Raw genomic sequence first — 21,464 nt, 5'->3', positions numbered from 1 at the left:
GATTGACCCTGCATATGCATTTCAGCTTTGATGAAATAATGTTTGTAGTATATGAAAAATGTTTTTTTATATTAATAAAGGAAATAGAATGGAGCAAATTGAATGAATGAACGAAGACTTTAAAGGGAATATTTCGCGCGTAACAGTTCAAAAGACCAATCCTCAGATCGTTGATTATGAAAAAAATCGATGTGAATATTGTTCACCACATTTTCAATTCCTATTTCTCAGTACCTATTCAAATCAATCAATGTGATTTGTTGCTCGTTGAATGACGATTTACTATTACTTATTATTTATTTAGTTGGTGTATGAAGAAAAAATATCCAAACTTTTTTGCAATCGACTACAGATGACACGCAGGTTTCGTCCTTTGGCGGAGAGTCCTGTGTCATCCGCAAACAAGGATTTTTGACAGATAACTTTGAATTATTCTAACAATGTATGTTGGAATTTTTTTTTTAATTTAACGATCAAATCATCATGCCAAACACTGTCAAATGCTTTTTCTATGCCTAGAAGAGCAAGACCAGTAGAATAGACTACAGATTTGTTGGAACGGATCAGATTTGTTACACGTAAAAGTTGATGAGTTGACGAATGTCCATGGCGGAATCCGAACTGTTTATTGGCAAAAATTGAATTTTCGTTGATGTGAGCCATCATTCTGTTCAAAATGACCTTTTCAAAAAGTTTACTGATGGAGGAAAGCAAACTGATTGAACGATAGCTAGAAGCTTCTGCAGGATTTTTGTCTGGTTTAAAAATTGGAACAACCTTAGCATTTTTCCATTTGTCAGGAAATTATGCTAATTGAAAACATTTGTTAAATATATCAACTAAGAATGATAAGCTACTTTCTGGAAGTTTCTTGATGAGGATGTAGAAAATTCCATCATCGCCAGGAGCTTTCATATTTATGATTTTCTTTAATGATAGTTCTCACTTCTTCCAAATCAGTCTCCCAGGAATTTTCTAAAACGTTCTCTTGGTTGAGAATATTTTCAAAGTCCAGAGTAACTTGATTTTCTATTGGACTAGTAAGTCATACATTCAAATTGTGCGCGCTCTCAAACTGCATAGCAAGTTTTTGAGCTTTTTCGCAATTAGTTAGTAATAATTTGTTTTCCTCTTTCAATGCCGGTATTGGTTTCTGAGTTTTTTTTTTAAGATTTTAGATAATTTCCGAAAGGGCTTAGAGCCAGGGTCCAATTGAGAATTCTAATTTTCAAAATTTTTGTTTCTTAATTGTGCAAAACGTTTCTTGATTTCTTTCTGCAAATCCTGAAATATAATTTTCATAGCAGGATCGCGATGCGTTGAAATTGCCTTCTCCTCACGTTTTTAAGGCGGATCAAGAGTTTAAGATCATCGTCTATAATCATGGATTCAATTTTTACTTCACATTTTGTACTTGCAATGCTCCTGGCTTCAACAATGGAATTTGTTAAAGTTTCAAGAGCATTGTCAATATACAGTTTTGTTTGTAAAGAAATGTTAACATCAAGATCAGAGTCAATATACGTTTCATATATATTCCAGTCGGCTCGAAAATAATTGAAAGTGGAGCTTAGAGTTTTCAATTTTCCCAGGATTTGACTTCCCGGGAAACGGGAATGAAAATTTTCATTTCCCGGGAATTCTCGGGATCCCGGGAAATTCATGAAAACCGTGAATATCATGCTAATTTGATGGAGTGTTTTTGAATTATTCATGCATATGTATATTGTAATTAAGACCAGTAAATGTGTACGGTTACTTAGTTTTTATAAGTAATTTAAACAAAAAACTTTATAAATTTAAGCAAAAATCCATGTGCAGGTCATTCTAGACAAATCGTATAAAGTTCAAATAATATTGCCCAACATTAATTAAATCTTTTCGAACAATAAATCAAAAACCAACTAGCCTTTCGTTGCAAATTGAGACTGTTACACAGCGTAACAAAGATGACATTTTTGCGTGTCTCAAACATTAAATTATGTGTCTCTAGTAGATTTGGGGTAGCTGAATCTAACGCCGTTCTCATATATGTCCCTGCCCGTCACAAATTTTAGCTACACTTCGCTACACAGTTGTAAAAAACACTGGTTTAATTGATGTTTCCATGAAATTAAAGATATAATTCATCAAACTTTTTTTGTGATCTAGTCCATCAAGCATGCAAAATAGGACTTCAAGTTTCATTTCAGATATAATCATATTGAAGTTGCTCGATAAAATTTAGATTAAATCAATTTTTTTCAACATGCTTGTAGTCTCTTTACAAAACTCTTCGTTTCTCTTATATGGTAAAATACAATACTTTTCTATAACTTTTGAGATAGTATCATGAACTTTGCTAATAAGTATTTTTATACACATAAAGTTTGAATTCTGTGGTAAATTAAGCAAATAAATTGCCTTACAAGCTCACAAACTTGCATGCACGTTGGCCGATAATGTCAAATTTTCCATTTTCAACAGCCAATATTTCAAAATGCATTTTTCGATAACTATTACGAGAAGATTACGATTACGAAAATCAGCTCAATAAATGAAGAGTAAATTGAACGATGGTTTTTATTTGAATATAGATGATCTTTAGAATTCTTCATGAAAATACACTGAAATGAATTTTATTGTAGAAACTACTGGATCCATGGTAAAATTTAGAACTGCACCAACGATTTTCAACCGACTACATTAATCTGTCAACTCTACTAAAACACAGTCAACATCACTATGCAAGAAAATATATTCGGTTTATTTAACTAGAGCTGCAGTATGAATAACTAGAAAAAATCTCGATTTGACAAGTTTGGCAGTATACTTTTGACCACACTGTGTTGCACGGTGGGTGTCTCGGATTGAAAAAGCTTTGTAGAGAAAGCTACTATGGACATGGTCACATTTACTTCACTGATCAGTGATTTTTACCAGATTATAGTGAAGTTAACAGATTTTTGTAGTCGGTTGAAAATCGTTGGTGCAGTTCTTAATTCTACCATGGATTCGGTAGATTATACAACAAAATTTGTTTGCGTGTAGAGCTTCCCGGGAAATACGGGAATCCCGGGAAGCAGAAAATTATTTCCCGGGAAACGGGAATCCCGGGAAATCTCATTTCCCGGGAAATGTTCCCGGGATTGAAAACTCTAATAACATTTTAATTCAGGATTCTCGCGTACTCTGGGATAACGCCCTAAAAGCCATTGGTAACCACGGGTGTAGCTCGTTGTTTCTGAGCAAATGAATGAATAAGCATCCAAACCAACATCACTGGCTGATAGAGAATGATCCTTCTTTCATCATAGCGCTGGTCAATAACGTGTAAATCCTTCCAAATGCTCAGAAACAACGAGCTACACACGTGGTTACCAATGGCTTTAAGGGCGAGATCATATTTTATGCGAGAATTGTATTGAAATTGTAAAATTTGATAAGACACTCAAGTTTATAGAATAACGATTTTCAGTTAAATTGATCGTTTTGGAAATATTTCCAAAATAAATGTATACTATTTTTTCACAAAAATACCGTGATGCTTCAATAGCCGGACGCTTAAGCTGATCATAATTTTGATTTGCTTGATTAAAAATCATTGTGAAAATAAGAGTTGAATATTATTATGATTCATGAAGCTTAAAACTTAATCTTGCAGTGAAACACCAAAAAATACATAAATTGCTACGAAATCTATGCAAAATATTATAAATGCAGTAGCTTGTCGTGTCTTTAAATCCGGACACCTTGGTTGCGTTGAATCAAAATCCGGACATCAATGAATCAAAATCCGGACACTTGGATTGCTACACGCTCTTGAACTTACCGTGTGTTTGTTATTACATTTAATGCTCGTCTATGAATAAAATTGAAAAAAAGGTTATCAAGCAGTATTCAAAATTGTTATCACTTCAAGGAGTGTTGCAGCACTATTTTTTTTTAAAGTAGAGAACATTTGATGTGGACCAGCATGAAATCGTAAAAATATTGGGGATTCATCCAACCTGAATCAGTATGGCCAAGTTCCCAACATTTCGGGATGCTTCTTACAACATTAGTTGGTATGAGTGACTTGTAGGGAAACAAAACTAAGAGAGGAGGTAATTCACCAGCAGCTAATCCAGAAATTAGAACAGTGTAGTTTTATTTTTCAGTATTTGAAAAAAAGTGATTGCACATTATTCAGAGCTTTCGGAGCGATTACTTTTTGTTTTTTGGGTACCAGTGCAAACGAGCTCTCATCCATATTAAATACACGTTCCGGATGGTCCAAAACGTCAAGCGCGTTTTTCGATTCCAAATATTTGCTAACCGAATGAAGGTGAATATGAATCGAAGCCAAACTACAAATTTTCAAGAGCACAAATCTGAATAATCGAATTCCCGTTAGAGCTGAAAACTTAATCGATTGGTCACCACCAGCTAGTGACCAATCGATTAAGTTTTTAGCTTAAACGGATGCTCAGTTCTCCAGATTTGTGCTCTAGAAAATTTGAGGTTTGGCTTCGATTCATCTTCACCTGAAACCAATTCCTTACATTCTCTTCAGTAATAACGCGTAGCTTTGATAAATTGTTGGCGGTTCGTTTGGATAACTCTGGGTGTCGTTGTAGAAAACGTCTAACCCACACGCGTCCAGGAAGATGGTTTTTGAAAACTCCTGTTTTGCGTACAGATTTCAAGAAATCTCCCACCTGTAAAAAGACGATTTTCTCACTGACCGGATATCCAGCCTCGGCTCTCGAGATGAAGTAGTCAGCAATAGCTTGCTCGTCGTCCTTTGGAAGAATAGGTTGAATGCCTTTCCGATTTCCGGAATATCTTGATTATAGTTTGTCTTCCAACGTACCCAAACGTAATCCCAAATCGTTTTGCGGTCACGCGGATCGAGCCTCCTTCTCTCACCTTGACCACTGCTTGGTTCAACGTTGTTCCGTTCATTGTCTATTCAAAAATAAGGAACAGTACGCACGTAAAAATGTTTTATGCCTTGCGTCCGGATTTGAAAACATTCTAACCTTCTGGTTTTAAATCCGGACAGAACGAATAATCAACAAAAAACAATTTATACTAGCTTTCTCATCAATTTCACGTAGAAAGCTTTTTGTACTTACCTTTTTTACACCTACTTTACTGAAGTATCTGATGCACGGATAGTTTAATCAACTAAAATGAACCTAACAGACGATCCACTATGTTTGAACTGTTTTTTCAGCACTTGCAAAAAGATGTACTTCTTGACAGAGTCCGTTTCTTTTTGATTTTTTACAATTTAACCTCTTGGCCTACTACGTCACATGTAACAATAAAAGGATCTGTGTATTATGTGAAATGATGCTGCATATAATTAAATCTATACTTTAATCATAATTACCATTTAATTACAACAAATTGCTACAAGTGTCCGGATGTTGGTCCCGTCCGGATTTCGATGCAGCACGGTAAAGATTTTTAATAATTCAAAAGCTGGTTATTCAAATATTTTGATTTTCCAATTCAGTGAAATTTATTACATTTCTGAACTGTGGTGCAAGTTTCAGATTAGTTGAACATTTGTTTGAAAAAACGGCCAATGCGTACTATATAATGGTCTGTACTATGTATGTGAAGAACTATCTGGTGGAAAAGAGTCTGATTGCGAATACATCCGCTAGGCTGTGCTAGTGAAGAGAAATGTACAATTACGCGTATTTCGACCTAACATATGTATAAGGCCGTCTTCAGTATCGTGTACCACACGTAAAAAAATTGTGCGGTAAAAACTACCATTCTAGGGGGTTAGCTTAAGCGCTCGCACCGGCAATTTTCAGCAGACCAGAAATGCGCTTGATTTTACCATGTCTGTAGTTGAAATCAGATTGTTGTAAATTATTTCTGTCAAATGTACCAGTAATGCGGTGGGGTGTACCTTAAACATAGTATATTGGTCTGAATTTCCATGGTAGTTTTAAGAATGGGCGTAGTCAGCTAAAATAGTTATTTTTACCACAGAATTTTTTCCCGTGCAGACTCGACTAGTACACGAGACCGAAGACGTAGTTATAAGTTATTCCTTATTGTGTGTAGTCTACAAAGGTTTGAGTCCAGCGCGCGGTAACTAAATAAAAGACTATTTGATTACTCATAATTTGAATTGAGCATTTAGGCTGTTGGAGGATTTTATGTATCAGTAGTAAGTTTTCTGGTCGAATGTCAGTAATTTCTTGAAAATACGAATGTTACAGATAGTTTTGAAATCAGCTTGGGGGTTATTGATTCTGGCAAAGTTTTAGATTTTGTTCAACTGGTAAAATTTATGAAAATTTGTGGTTGAGACCAGCAATACATATCGCAATTTTTATTTTTTCTGTATACAGGTTGGACTAAATTATCCGGAAACTCGATTATCCGGCGACTCGGTTATCCGGAATTTTTTACTCGATTATCCGGAGTATGTTTTTATGTTTCTGTTTTATGCATAAATTTGAGATCAAAGGAACCATCGAGATAGGGAGGGATTGAGCAAAGAACTAATTTTAATGAACACTAGATTGAGATTCATACCGTTACTTGGAAAACTATAAAAAAAACATGCCAACTTCATTTCGAGTTTCCAAATGCATCACATAAATCTAGCCTAGCAACCTATGATAATGTTCATATCGACAAATGGAGAGATAATTGGGAACAGAAAATAAACAAAAACGCATCGAGATATGGAGCTATCGAGATAAGGAGGATATCGAATATGGAAAGAGAAATTGTATGCAGAAAGAAGGGACCAAAGCAATCATCAACATAGGGAGAGATGAGATATAGAACATCGAGATGCCGAGAATCAACTGTAAATAAAACAACGAATAAAGATACAATCGACTCTCCACATCTCGATATCGAAAGGACGATCGAGACTTAGAACGCACGTTTTATGAATACTAGATTGAAAAACGCTCTGTTGAAAAATAATAAACAACCACACATCATTGCGTTTTGCTACACTATTCAGATTTACGAAAATTTGGTCTAGGATCCAGATAATGGGCATATCGACAAATGGAGAAAAAATCGGGAATGAAAATCACATCGAGATATGGAGATATCGAGATAGGGAAATTGTATGCAGAATGAAGGGACTGAAGAAACTATCGACTTAGGGCCAATTTCTTCACCTTCGCTTAAGCCGTAAACCACGTTTACCCATACGATTAAACCAGGTTTAAGGCCTAAGCGGTGGTGAAGAAACCGCTTATTACACACTTAGAAAAAACTACCGACTTCGGTAACCTATTCGGTAACCAAATCTCAACAGCTGAACTGTCGGTAATATGTTCGGTAAACGAGAATTTTACCGACAGATCAGTAATTTTGACGATGACCAACACCTGTCAAAATTACTGATTAATCGGTAAAGGTTACCGATTCAATTGTAACCCAATTCACCGAAGATCTGTAAACTCCAGACCAATACTGAAACCCCGATTTACCGAATGATTGTAAATTGGCGATCAGCCATTGAGAATTCTGTGATTTTTGCAAATTTTACCCTAGCATTAAAAACACAGAAATTGTTCCGATGATTGAGTTTATTTTTGAAGGCATCTGGTTTTTAGATGGTCATGGCAGAGTATCCGTAAACCGTGATACATTGGAAAGCAGCTCTAGATGTAGTTGATATATTGGTCTTGTGGGCTTCGTGGCCGTGCGGTTAGCGGCGTCAGTCGTTTAGGCTTATTGTGCCACGAAGCGTGGGTTCGATTCCCGCTCCAGTCGGTGGAAACTTTTTGTCAAACGGAAAATTCATCACTGGGCTACTGGGTGTTCCGTGTTGTCCGTTGCCTAATGTTCGTGAATGTTCAGTCTGTGCAGCCTTTGGCTGAAGACGGTGTAAATTGTCTTGTCTTTTGATCATGCTCCTACTGGTGAACGATATTTTACAAATGCAATTTTCACATGGCGTTGAACAGAAATAATAATCTTATTTACGATAATACTCCAGCACACCCAACAGCCACATCGGGAAACTTCCTCGCATTTCAACAGCAGAATGTTGTCCATCTTGAAGAAAGCCGTCATTTGTGCGCATCGTACCTTCGTGCTGTGTGTACACAAATTCTCTCTGCTCTTGGAAGTTTTCTTAAAAACTACCTAAAGCAATAAAACAGTACTTTTCAGTGCTACATAAACAGTACTTTTCAGTGCTAAAATTAAAAACGGTACTTTTCAGTGCTACTAAAACAGTACTTTTCAGTACTATTTTTTTCTACTATTGATCCCTTTACGATCCTTGTTTGGACCCGTGCCTTCGATTTTTCGTTGGACCCGTTGGCGAAAGCTAGCGGTGGTAATCCTTCTTGGACACCGTATTGGGAAAAAAACCTCTCGAAGGTCACGTCTTTCTCGTTTATTAACTAAACATGGTATCAACAACTAACAAAAGGAGGGGTGAATCTCTGAATTCACTACTTCCTTCCAAAAAAAGTGGGTTTTAAAACTGTCACTACACGTGGCAAAAATGGAAGAAAGGACGCTTCCCCGGAATGCGAACTTTCTTCCAAGGGTGAAATGAATAATGTTGATAATTGTATCGAAATGAGCAATCAATTCGATGCTCTAGACAAATTTTCCAAACTCCAAATCGAAGCAGCCTCTAGCCCAGGTTCTTTGATTCAAGTGAGGAAGCAAAGAGTGCCGCCTATCGTGGTCAGTTGTTTCGGATTTGGGGGATTTAGGCAAGAGATCTTGAACTCCATTAGGGGAATCAAGGTCTCCTTCCAAATCGCAAAGAAAGGCGACTGTCGCGTTTTGCCGGAAACTCTTAAAGATCGCGAACTTCTTCTCAAACATCTTGAAGAGAGGAAGCACAAATTCTTTACTTATGACGACAAAACTGAACGTTTGTTCAAAGTTGTCTTGAATGGCCTCTCAAGTGACTATAAATCACCTGAAGAGATCAAAAATGGAATAAATGATTTACTAGGATTTTCCCCAGTCCAATTAATCAATATGAAAAAGAGAACCCAATCTGGCATTGTTCGGAAAGGGCTTTCTCAAGAATATTATTTAGTTCACTTTAACAAAAAAGAACTAAATAATATTAAAGCTTTAGAAAAAGCAAAACTTTTGTTTGATGTGCGTGTGACATGGGAACATTTCCAGAAACCTGGAGGAAATTACCAGAACCCCACTCAGTGCCGTCGGTGCCAAAAGTGGGGTCATGGTACAAAAAATTGTCGCATGGATGCTAAATGCATGATTTGCGGAGGTCCTTCTCACGCTAAGGGCGTCTGTTCTGTGAAAGAAGATACCAGAAAGTTTGAATGTGCCAATTGCAAGGGCCCTCATAAAGCTAACTTTTTGGAATGCCCTTCACGCAAGAGGCTCGTGCCAGGCAGATGAAGGATAATATCCGTTACGATAACGGTCGTTTCCAGAATTTGCCTGGTAGAGTATCGAACAATGCTCATTTTTCAGTTAACGATCGCTTGATTAGGAATCATACCCACCAGGAAGATCATAATCATGTTCATTCACAAACAAATTTTAATCCGTCGGGTAGCCGTTCGAATCTTTCAATTTCGAATGTATCTACCCACGGAAAATCCTTTACTGATATCGTAGCAGGTAATTTGAACTCCTCCCCTGTTCGTACTATGAGTACCCTTTCTACTTGTTTCAAATCAAATGGAAAAAACCCTACCGCCACAGGTAATTCCTACTCGGCTTCTTTGTCTACCGAAAATTCCAATGGGAAATCATCAGATGTACCCACTTCAAGTGATATGTCTGCCTCTGATTTTAATTTTCTAACTGAAGAATTGAATCTAATGATTGATGCAATGTTCAAAGCCATCACTATGACTGAAGCAGTCCAAGTAGGTGTAAAATTTACAAATCAAATTGTTATTGGATTACGTTTTTCTAATGGATCCAAATAATAATTTAAATATTTTAAATTGGAATGCTCGTTCTCTGAATGGTAAAGAGGACGAGCTGTTTAATTTTCTTACAGCTAATAACGTGCATATAGCAGTTATTACCGAAACTTTTTAAAAACTGGATCCAAACTAAAAAATGATCCTAACTTTTTTGTTTATCGTAATGATCGACTTGATGGGGCATGTGGGGGAGTTGCAATCATCATTCATAGGCGTATAAAACATCAACTGTTTTCGTCATTTGAAACTAAAGTTTTTGAAACTTTAGGTGTTTCTGTTGAAACACAGCTTGATAAATATACTTTCACAGCTGCCTATTTGCCTTTTCAATGCTCTGGGCAGCAAATTAATTTGCTCCAAACTGACTTGCGAAAATTGACTCGCAATAAGTCAAAATTTTTTGTCATTGGTGGCTTTAATGCCTGCCAGACTAACAAGAAATTATTGCCGTGTGTGAGTAAACTGTGGAAATACGAGACAATGAGTCGAAAAGGTGAGCCAACTCATTCATGATTTTATGACTGCTGAGTTGCGAGATTGACACCTCACGCATGAAAAATCTCAAGCGTGAGTTATGAGAAATTGAGTTTTTCACAACACTGATTGAAATGCACTGATATATGTTCAATTTTATTAAAAAACTGTTAAAAATAAACAAATAGGAACATGTTCATATAAATATAGCATATTATGATATATTTTTGTTTTAATATTTTCTGTGGATAACCGTGTCTAACAAAAATATTGACTTCGCAGCACCAAACCGTATTCGCGCCTGCTATGGGATGCGAAGTTTTCTGGATGCGATGCTAATGTCAAAGTCGAAACAAAGGCAAGGCGGCTGTGATTACTCCTGGCGGCTTTAACAGATGTAAACAAACTTTTCCAATACCTAATACACCAAACTGTAAAGGTTAATTTTGTGTGCAAAAATATTCAAATGTTCACTATGCAGAAGGAACAACACCCTCCCATTACACAATGTGCTATATTGGTAGGTATTTGGTTTTCCGGAAATTTGTCTCAAACAGGTGGTTTTGCGAAGCTTAAAAATGCAATGCTTCTAGTACTGCATTAAACGTTTATTCAATAAGCTTCCTTTAAGTAAGCTTTCCCAAAAGCACGCTAAAAATGTCTACACACTTAAATTATTTTACGGATTCCTGTAAATCTCAACAGCTGAACAGTTCGGTGAATTAAATTAACGGAGTACGGTAAATTTTTACAGTATTCACCGGAATCCGTCAAATTTCGACGGAATTATGGTATTTTATTTCACCGAACTGTTCAGCTGTTGAAATTACGGTGAAATTCAACAGGAACCAACAGGAAAAAAACAGAGATGTCTTATTTAAGAATGGAACATATTAAAAAAATGAATGAGCTGTTTATTTAATAGACTGTTTTGTCAAAAGGACAAATTAAAGTGAACGTTGCACGACGGTTGAGTAGAATTTTTTCGACGCATGCCATTAAAAAAGCTTGCTTTTTCTTTTAATTTCAGAGCTTTTTAATGAAGACACACACAAAATGAACATCCCAAATTCTCGAAAACTTATTCAAATAGCCTCAAGTCAGAAAAGTGAAAAAACTTACTTTCCTACGTGATTCGCAGACGAAATTCCACACGTTCCGCTCTTACCCAACTAGATTTTTCGCTCGCTTTTCGAACGTTTAATCCTGGAGTTACAGAACGGCGTAAGTAAGAATTTCAACTCTCGCAACCCAACCGCTACTTTCACCGCTCCGTTGTACACTCAGAATCAGAAAAAAAAACGTAAATAATTTAAATTTCACGCTTTTTTGTCTTTCGTATTGTTTATACTTGACTATGTTTAAGAAGTATACTTGCTTCCCCTAAAAAGTTAATCTAAAATCGATTTCAGCTATACTATTTTTTCCGTGTTTAGCTGACGATGTCAGTTTGCTACAATCACCAAGTCAACAAACGCGTTCGGAAATTTGCTCTTGGTCGGATGTGATTTTGTAGGTGAAATTGCTTAAAAAGAAAGTGTTTTTCGCGAAGTAAATCAAGTTTACAGTTTTGCGAAAAGTGAGAAGTGTCTTTTGAGCCGTGGCACCCGATTTCCTCCGAATATCAAGCGTCATCCGTCGCGGTAAGTTCCTCTTCTTCTTGGCTCGCGATTAGTTGTAACCTCAATTATCCGATTCGATAAATCTGACATTTCGCTTCCCTTTCGACGATTAGCCATTGTGGAATGTCCGGACCTCTGCTCCTGAAATAACCCTGAAAAGTTTCCGGTGGTTTCAGTGTCCTAACCGGAACACCCCAGAAACCAAACGCCCCAGACGCCGACCACTTCTGATTGATGCACAGCAAGAAAGGTGAGTTATTTTTTAATTGTTCGATTTATCAAATAGTGATTCATTTTTTTTTTCATTTTCAGTGAGGGAATCCGACATCTGCAAATCCAAGCACTCGCGGGCCGCCGTTGGTCATCACTTGGTCCGTTTTTCAACCGGCGTTAACGTGCCGCTGCTCAACTACCGTAGAGTGTGCTGAGTTACTTTTGGTTTTCACTGGACAATGCTTCCCGGACCGCCCCAGACGCCGAACCAATTTGAACCGCACCGCCCCGGACCCTGAACCAATGTAAACCGGAACACCCCGGACCCCGAACCAATTTTAACCGTGCCGCCCCGGACCCCGAACTAATTTGCACTGGAACGTCGCGGACCCCGAACCAACTTGAACCGGACCGCCTCAACACGTCAACTGCCTCTTGATTGCTGCACAGTTCTTTCAGCATGGACAGGTTGCCACAAGAACTTGGTCCGGAGGTCGCAGCGCAGTTAGCTGGTAAGTCTGTATGCATTTTAGTAAGTGTCAACAAAGAGTGACATGGTCCAAACCAGACTCCTCAGACATACAGTCAGGTTTTCTATCCGACGTTGTCACTCACTTTACGCTCACCATAACTTCTCAGATGTCTTTCAATCGATCCTGGTGAAATTTAGTAGTCTTTTTTACATATTACGCTGCAGCCACAAATTAAAAGTTAAATTGACTCCATTACTGCTGAGAAATTGCAGTGGGAGTGTCTTACAGGGAGACCTGTAGTATGGGTTATTACACATAGCCTCGATTTTTCCAATAGTTATGTTTAGCAGGTTTATTTCAGAGTTTTTGAAGAAATACGTTAATGATTTTTTCCAAGATACTCTGCAATAATGGAACACCTGCTTTGCGCTTGTCCACAGTTGATCAGAAGGAGTTTTCTCATTTAATTTTGCATGGGGAAAGGCATCTAACTTCAAATTTCTTGTGAGTGGAAGCCGTAATCAAAAATATTTGGTAGGCGTGATAGCCATCATAATCACGCACAACCGGTAACAAATATTTTTTTCGAAAACAGTTCCCAATTTTGAGAAATAATTCGTTAAATGCATTTCGCCATACAAACATTTTTCACGTTCCCTTTTAGCGATTTTTCGTGCATAGACACTAGCGCATGTGCGTTACTGTGTGGCGAGTAGCGAATCAGGGCATGAATGTAACCCATTCCGCAAATAAGGGAATTTTTGCGATTGCGTTCGAAATTCGTACAGGATATTATCCAAGAATGCGACTGATTATTTTTTCTATAGTTATCTTAGACAGGGTGTACTTATTACGCTTAAATAGAAAATTCCGATGGGGAACGTCACCTTAGACATTTATTATGAAAATCTACTAGGACTTCATTAGGAGCTACAGTATTGGACAAAACATTTGCAACTTTTTCGATTTTCCATATTGTAGGGATTATGAGAAAAGGATAAGAAAAATAGACGAACAAGAAACGTTGCCAAGCGAATGATGATTTCAAATGAGTGATGTTGTTAGATGTTTAGGAGGTCATAGTAGGCTGAACAATGAAGGTGAAAATTGAATCAGTTTGTTGATTAGTTTTGTGCGGAATAAACGTGCTTCGCTTTGTGTAAAAAATGTATCTTATTCTGTTAGTAACAGTCGTGAAAAGAATTTATAATTTAAATAGGAAAACGAGAAAAAACGCACTTAGCAAATAACGGTCACTACAACGGATTGAGGAGTCCAACATTAGTGACAATTCCTCTAAAGGTTTTATGGATTGATTGATAAAAAGCCTTTCGAGCGCTAGAGAAAGCTTCTTGACGTGCCCATAGATTTTGCGGGGATCATCAACGAGTTTTCAAATACGAGCATATTCAGAGTAATGGAGTAATGGAGGTATTAGACAGTACTAGTTCAAAGATATTCAAATGTAATAAGTCGGTTAAAGAAAAATATCCATTCTTATCAGTACGATATGATTATCCATCGATTCATCCTAATTATCAATTTTTGAGAACTACATCCCACTCATCGAGAAATGCATCCGAACAACATCGTTTTATTGCCCATATCACAACGAGCTGTCACAATAATCATCACATCACTTGTTTTTAAAATTGAATATATAAATCAAGCCTCATTAAGAATTTAATCAGCAAATGTAATAACATGAATGAGCGTTAAATAACAAAATAATAATAAAACAGAGATCGAACAAGTGATATATATTGAGCCATTTACAAATCAAAAGATTTCGATCTCTTACGCTCAATTTGATGTTCCGTGCCTAGAACTTTTTATCTGAAGTAGCAATTTCGAGGACAAATGAAAACAATGATGTAAGTAAAGTTGTAAAACACGAACCGTAATGAGTCATTTGAAAACTTTGGACCTCTTATAACCACTTTGATGTTCTGAGCCTAGAAGCATCCTATACTACGCGGCATATGGAGAACGAAAGTAACTTATGGACAAGGAGAACAGGCAAAGCATTTCAAACCATTTAAAATTAAAAATTATTTTGATCTCTGACGATAAGATATTTAAGCTTGGAAATCGCTATCTAGCATTCTATCAGTAGCATTATGAGAACAATATCTACCTTTGTGAAGTTAAGTTATAGCATGTTAAGTTATAACAGATAGTTCAAATGATTTTATTAACAGTTCTATAGAGGTCTACAAGTAAACTGTCACGAACACCAACGCACGATCAATCTTACACAAGTCGATTACATCAGAATGAAAACGTATTGATGTTTGTTTGACGTTATTTGAGCTTTCGGTCAACGTCAGTCCAAAAAGGAAGTTAATGCTCTTCAACCATTATTTTTATGTTTGCTTTCTCACAGCAAACAAAAGCAATGTTGTGGAAGTTCACACAGCGAACAAACTTCTTTAAAAAATGTTGTTAACATTTCACTACTACGCAGGCAATCAGGTTGGTCTATTGAAGGTAACAATCAGTTTCAATCTGTATAGAGAGGGTAGTTTGTATAGTTAAAAACAACAACTATGTGAAATGCATTGGAACCATAGAGTTGCTTTCAAGCAACATTTCGGAAAATTTAGTAATGTCTGCTAAATACAATGTGTTACCATAAATATGTAAAAGTTACGCTTGGTTTTTACTGTGTATATACTCTGTATATATTTTTTTAGTTGAAATATAAAAAAGTAAAGATACATAAATAATAAAGCAGAATAAGAAATTGTAGAACGTTTTGAGTCACTTAGAAGCTCAAATGATTTTGCTCTTCACTCAATTTGATATAATGAGCCTAGAAAACTCTACCCGAAGTAACATTTTGAGACCAATGGTAAACATCAAAGTGAAGTTAAAACATGTAAAGCATATTGAGCCATATACAAATTTCAATAATTTTGATCTTCTCATGTTTGATGTTCTGAGCCTGCAAAACTCTATCCAATGTAACATTTTTGGAACTAAGGCTATAAAGTAGAGTTAGACATGCAAAGCGCATTTAGCAATTAAAAAAAATCGATCTCTTATTTTCATTCTGATGTTCTAAGCCTGGAAAATTTTATCCAGAGCGGCGTTTTGAGAACGAAGGTGAACAATAAAGTAGAGTTACAACATGAAAAATGCATTGAGCCATTTAAAAAAAACACTCAAATAATTCTAATCACACATGCTCACTTTAATGTTTTAAGCTTGGAAAACTATCCTACGTATTTTTTTATAATAAAGGTAGTTAATAAAATGGAGTTTAAACATGCAAAATGCATTAAGCCATTCAAAAATGTTCAGATTTTGATGTATTATGTTCGTTTCGATGTTCTGAGTTTGTTCTAAGTAGAGTTTTTTCTAACTACAATTGTAAAGTGCATTCAGCCATTTGAAAATGTAAATTATTTTGATCATCTATGCTCACTTTGATGTTCTTAGCCTGGAAACTCTATCTGGAGTAACACTTTAGGAATAGAGGTAATTAATAAGTGTGTAAGTCACTTAAATTGATCCCTTATGCTCACTTAGATATTCTGAGTATTTTTTACCATAAAAATAACTTTTTTATCATGTAGCTGTTTTTGTTATTCGGGATTAGTACAACTATTATATTTTGTAAAAATATAATAAAATAAATGGTTAAAAATAGTTTGGTAGGTACAATCCGAAGGTAACTAATGCAAAATTACGGTTGGAAATATGTATATTTTGATTATTATAATTAGAATCAGTTTTAAAATATTCATATTTACAGGATCTCTCGAGCAGAAATTTCGGAAAAAGCAGAACCAAGTGACAAGAAATCCCATTACATCGTTTCATTTGGAGGCCAAAGCAAGTGAAACCCTAAACAATCACTAAACATAGATATGTTTTTTTCTTTAAATTTTTATTTCTAAGAGTAGAGGACGAGGTGAATGTAGGGATTATGAGAAAAGGATAAGAAAAATAGACGAACAAGAAACGGTGCCAAGCGAATGATGATTTCAAATGAGTGATGTTGTTAGATGTAACTACGGTACATGTTTAATAACAACTGATGATTAAAAAAAATCATATAAGAGCAACACATTCTGTTATAATATTGTTTCTGCCGTCTTGTCGGGAAGTACTCCAAAAATTTATCCAAGGATCTCCAGGTAATTGTCAAAAATATTATATAGAAATTATTGAATTTCTTTTGAAATCCTGGGGGTGTGTCTAAAATAAATCCTAAAGTAATCATTGTAGAAATTCCCTATGAACTCTTCCAAGGATTCCTAAAAACACTATATTGTATTGGACAAAACATTCGCACCTTTTTAAATTTTTCATACAAAATGACCAACTTTAGAGGGCTATATCTGAGTCACTGAAGGTGAAAATTGATAGTAGGCTGAACAATGAAGGTGAAAATTGAATCAGTTTGTTGATTAGTTTTGTGCGGAATAAACGTGCTTCGCTTTGTGTAAAAAATGTATCTTATTCTGTTAGTAACAGTTGTGAAAAGAATTTATAATTTAAATAGGAAAACGAGAAAAAACGCACTTAGCAAATAACGGTCACTACACATATAAAATGACCAACTTTGTTAAGCTAGATCTCAGTTGTTTATGGACCGATTCGAATGAAATTTTCACAGAACTTCAGACATAACTTGAATTTTAACATTATTAAAATATTTTTCCAATCACAAGTTTACAAACAATAATGAATGAACTATGGTGAAATTTCCTACGAAAAATTCAAAACTATTTATCTCAAAATCTGAAAGCTTTACACAGAAACTGTCTTCAGCAAACTTGTTCAACTCGTCCAAATCTATAACTATGCTAAAGATACTGTAAAGCTATTCCTTCAATATATTTAATTATGTCAATTAGGAAAAAAATGTCAAAAATACAGTTTAGTGAACTCGTGATTAAAAGAATCGCTCAAAAATATATGTTGAAATTCAAGTTATTTCTGAAGAACTGGTAAAATTTCATTCAAATCGGTCCATAAGTGACTCAGATATAGCCCTCTAAAGTTGGTCATTTTGTATGAAAAATTTAAAAAGGTGCGAATGTTTTGTCCAATACAATATAGTGTTTTTAGGAATCCTTGGTAGAGTTCATAGGGAATTTCTACAATGATTACTTTAGGATTTATTTTAGACACACCCCCAGGATTTCAAAAGAAATTCAATAATTTCTATATAATATTTTTGACAATTACCTGGAGATCCTTGGATAAATTTTTGGAGTACTTCCCGACAAGACGGCAGAAACAATATTATAACAGAATGTGTTTCTCTTATATGATTTTTTTTAATCATCAGTTGTTATTAAACATGTACCGTAGTTATTAGATAAAATCACAAAAATTCTATCAAAATTTGATTTGCATCAAATAAAACAAAAATATTACAGATCCTTTCAAATGTATAACAAGATTGTTACAAAATGTGTTTCAATGATGTAACAAAATAACTGTTTTGTAAATTATGTTATGGTTTGTTTTATGAAAGTATCCTAAACAAAATTTATTGAGGATTTATTATATAATTATTAAATGTAATTTTGAAAAAAATCTTCGCTGTAATATTTGAAGAAAACTCCCGGATAATACCTGAATCAGTTTCTTATTAATCTCCTCGAAACAATATCTTGAAAAAGGCACACATTAATACATGTTATAATGTCACGAGTAGTAATACGAATAAAAAAAATATTCATAGAGAAATGTAAGGCTGGATTGTTTAAAACATTATCTTATCACCTGATTCCTGTGTGTTCTTTATTTGTTTTCTGTTTTGATCTCTTTTTAAACTTGAGGTCTCTAAAGTCGCTACCACTTTGAAACTCAGTCGCTACCAGCCTTGTGGTTAATCAAAGTCTTTACACCTTTTTTCTAGATTTCACCAGGAGATTTAAAAAAAAGTTCGTTGATTTCTGCCTTTTTTGTTTTTTTTTTATTACAGACAGTATTTTTGTAATCAAGAATATCTTAGGGGTTTCTCACTTATTCTACCAAAAAAAAATTATAGACTTTAACTCCACAAGGATTTTTTCAAGAAGTTCGATCCACAAGGATTTCTTCAAGAAGTTTAATTAGTGATTCCTCAGGAATTTCTCGAATCAGATTCACCAGAAAATTCCTCATAGATCTACCACAGAAAATATTTTTTGCAGGATTTCAAAAATATGATTGAAACAGTTCCTCACATCTATAGAATTCTCTCAAGCATCCTAGTACAGTTTCTCCATGCATCCCTAATTTTATTTTTTGATGAATTACTCCAGGGAGCCCTCCAATAAGGATTCCACAAAACGTTTCCTCAAGATTATGTCAAAAATTCATCTTCTGGGTTTCTTAAAATAACTCAAATAAATCTTTTTTTATTTCATTTTATCTAGCAAATGATCCTTGAGTGACAGGGTGCTTGAGGGGTTGTTCTATAAATTCCGTTGAAAATCTGAGGATTTCAAATCTTTTCATAGAATATACATAAAATAATTATGCATTTCTATTAATTTTTTCTAAGACGAATTTTTTTAGCAATATTTTTTTCATGAATGCTTCAGTTATTCCTATAGTAAAAAGAGAACTCTCGAGCTCACAATAACTTCTACAAAAAATCCACTAGAATTTACTTTTTCTAGGATCTCCAGATAGTACTTCAGGGCATGTTTATGTTGAAAAGTCCTTTAAATATTTTTTTTTGTTGAATTATTCTATGAGTTTCACTAAGAGTTGATCCAAAACTCTTGTACGATTTCTAAAAAAAAAAGTTCAGAAATTGTTCCAGGTTCAAAAGGCCGGTTAAGAAGGCCTCCGAGAAATTCCCCCTAAATATACCTTAGGTTTGGTTGAGAGATTCTTCTCTAGTTTTAGCCATGAATAATATAATAATCAACCAACCCTTAGGAATGTATCTGATCATACACATTTAGCTCATTTTACTGGGAATTCCTCAACATGTTGATGGTTTGTTAATTTAAGGTGCAAATAAAAATGAAGCAAATGTCAAAAATGAAACAGCAGTTTTCGCCCTTGAAATCAACAAATCGAAAAAAAATAAAAACACACAGGCTTTTTATTTTGGAAATAAAACAGCCGTGGTTTTTTTTTTTTTTTTTTGATATGTCGATTTCAACGGCGAAACCTGCTTTTTCAGTTTTGACATTTGCACCAGTTTTACTTGGGCCTTAATTAACGTAGTTTATTTAAATTCAACATATTTTTTAACAGGAATCTGTAATAGCGTACCGTACTCAATGAATTTGTTAAGCTGTTGACAAATTCATCGGAATCTGGAAAATAAGCTTAGTGTGGTTGTTTAAGAAATATGTTCCATCAATATTCATCATGATATTTTCACAATTCACTTTAATAGTTCTTTTAATATTACTTTAAGTATTCTTAAATGTCACCATAAAGCATTTTTGAACGATTCCTCATGTAATCGTTTTAAAGTTTACTGCAGTAAATATAAAATTTCTAAACATATATTTTTTTAACCTAGAAATTACAGGCAAATTACTTTCAAATATAATTAGATTTAATGCGAAAATTATTTGATTTTGTTATTGACATTTTATTTTCAACTCCATTTTTATCTTCTTTTTTTTTCTTGGTATTACGTCCTCACTGTGGCAGGTACGAGGATACATGATACTATATGCCCAGAAACCCAGACACCTTCACCATGGCTTTGTTTTGTAGCCGCGGAGTTTAACCACTCGGCTAAGGAAGGCTCCATTTTATGTAAACTACATGTACTCAGAATAATCTTGTTATGTACAGTCTTACCGACTTTTGCAGATGAATAATTATTAATTAGTAATTATTTTCATGCCAGGAATAAGAAGAAGGTGAGGTAAGGTAAGGTAATAGATGCAAGTGTTTTTTAATAATGAGAAAGTATGTACACAGTTAAAGATAAACATATCCTAGGTTTTTTTTAACTTACCGATAATCTTAATCCTAACCTTAAAACATTAAAGAGTTATTTATTTTTGTCATTTCAGTCGGTATACAGGCGCTCCTGAAAATAATGGCGGAGCTGACACACCAGGGCAACGTCCGAAAATCAGAACCTTCAAACTTACCGCCTTTGGAGGATTATGCTTCAGTGTTTGTTAAATGGAGGCAAGAATCACCAAACGAGGAAATGGAAGTGTCAGAAGTTCCCTTCGTTTATTGCGATGCGCTACCTTTCACTGAAGGAACATATTTCGTGGTCATGGAGAAAGGAGCAATCGATTGTGGGGAAGACTTTTTCTTAGCGTTGGATTTGCTTCTAAAGGCGTATAAAGTGCTGAATATCAATATTCCTAGTAAAGCAAACGCAGCCGAGTAACACGAGTTAACAACCTCTGTGCTCATTTGTCCAAGGCTGCCAATGCACTTCCATAATATGTGAAATTGGAAGAAATATTTGAAAGAAGTTATCAATGAACAACTATTGAATTGAAGTTATCAATAAAGATCTATTGAATTGAATTTTTGATAATAACTCCAACAAATTGAAAGTGGAACTGATTTGAAAAGGCTTACCATGAATTTTAAAAATCGTATCGGTTTGATTATGTCATTAGAATCAGTCACATTTTCAATTTGGTAGAGTTAAAGCACTGTTTTAATTTTTATGATCGATTTTAATCAAAAACGTTAAATAAAGTAATTTTAGAATAGAAAATGGTTAGTTTGTATGTAAATATACGAAAGTTATACTCCATTCATTATAAGCAAAACTTATACTAAGCCAGTATTGTCCCCAGTTACACCATGCTTGGGGTCAACCAGGCGAATAG

At 35.0% G+C, this 21,464-nt stretch overlaps 1 long non-coding RNA gene across 3 annotated transcripts; it reads left to right on the top strand.

The window, feature by feature from the left end:
- Positions 1 to 11,676: 11,676 nt before the first annotated feature.
- On the top strand, positions 11,677 to 20,981 carry LOC110679332. 3 transcript variants are annotated; one of them, XR_002502400.1, is made up of 4 exons: positions 11,677 to 12,016; positions 12,109 to 12,245; positions 12,308 to 12,720; positions 20,679 to 20,981. It is a non-coding gene; the product is annotated as an uncharacterized LOC110679332 (long non-coding RNA). The 3 variants fall into 3 exon arrangements; XR_002502403.1 differs by lacking the exon at positions 20,679 to 20,981 and adding an exon at positions 20,308 to 20,347; XR_002502399.1 differs by lacking the exon at positions 20,679 to 20,981 and having other exon boundaries at positions 12,308 to 13,082.
- The last annotated feature ends 483 nt before the right edge of the window (positions 20,982 to 21,464 follow it).

Source organism: Aedes aegypti, chromosome 1 (assembly GCF_002204515.2).
Source record: "Aedes aegypti strain LVP_AGWG chromosome 1, AaegL5.0 Primary Assembly, whole genome shotgun sequence".
Lineage (NCBI taxonomy): Eukaryota > Metazoa > Arthropoda > Insecta > Diptera > Culicidae > Aedes > Aedes aegypti.
Note: the sequence above shows the minus strand (reverse complement) of the source record. Positions and strands in the feature narration are given on the sequence as shown.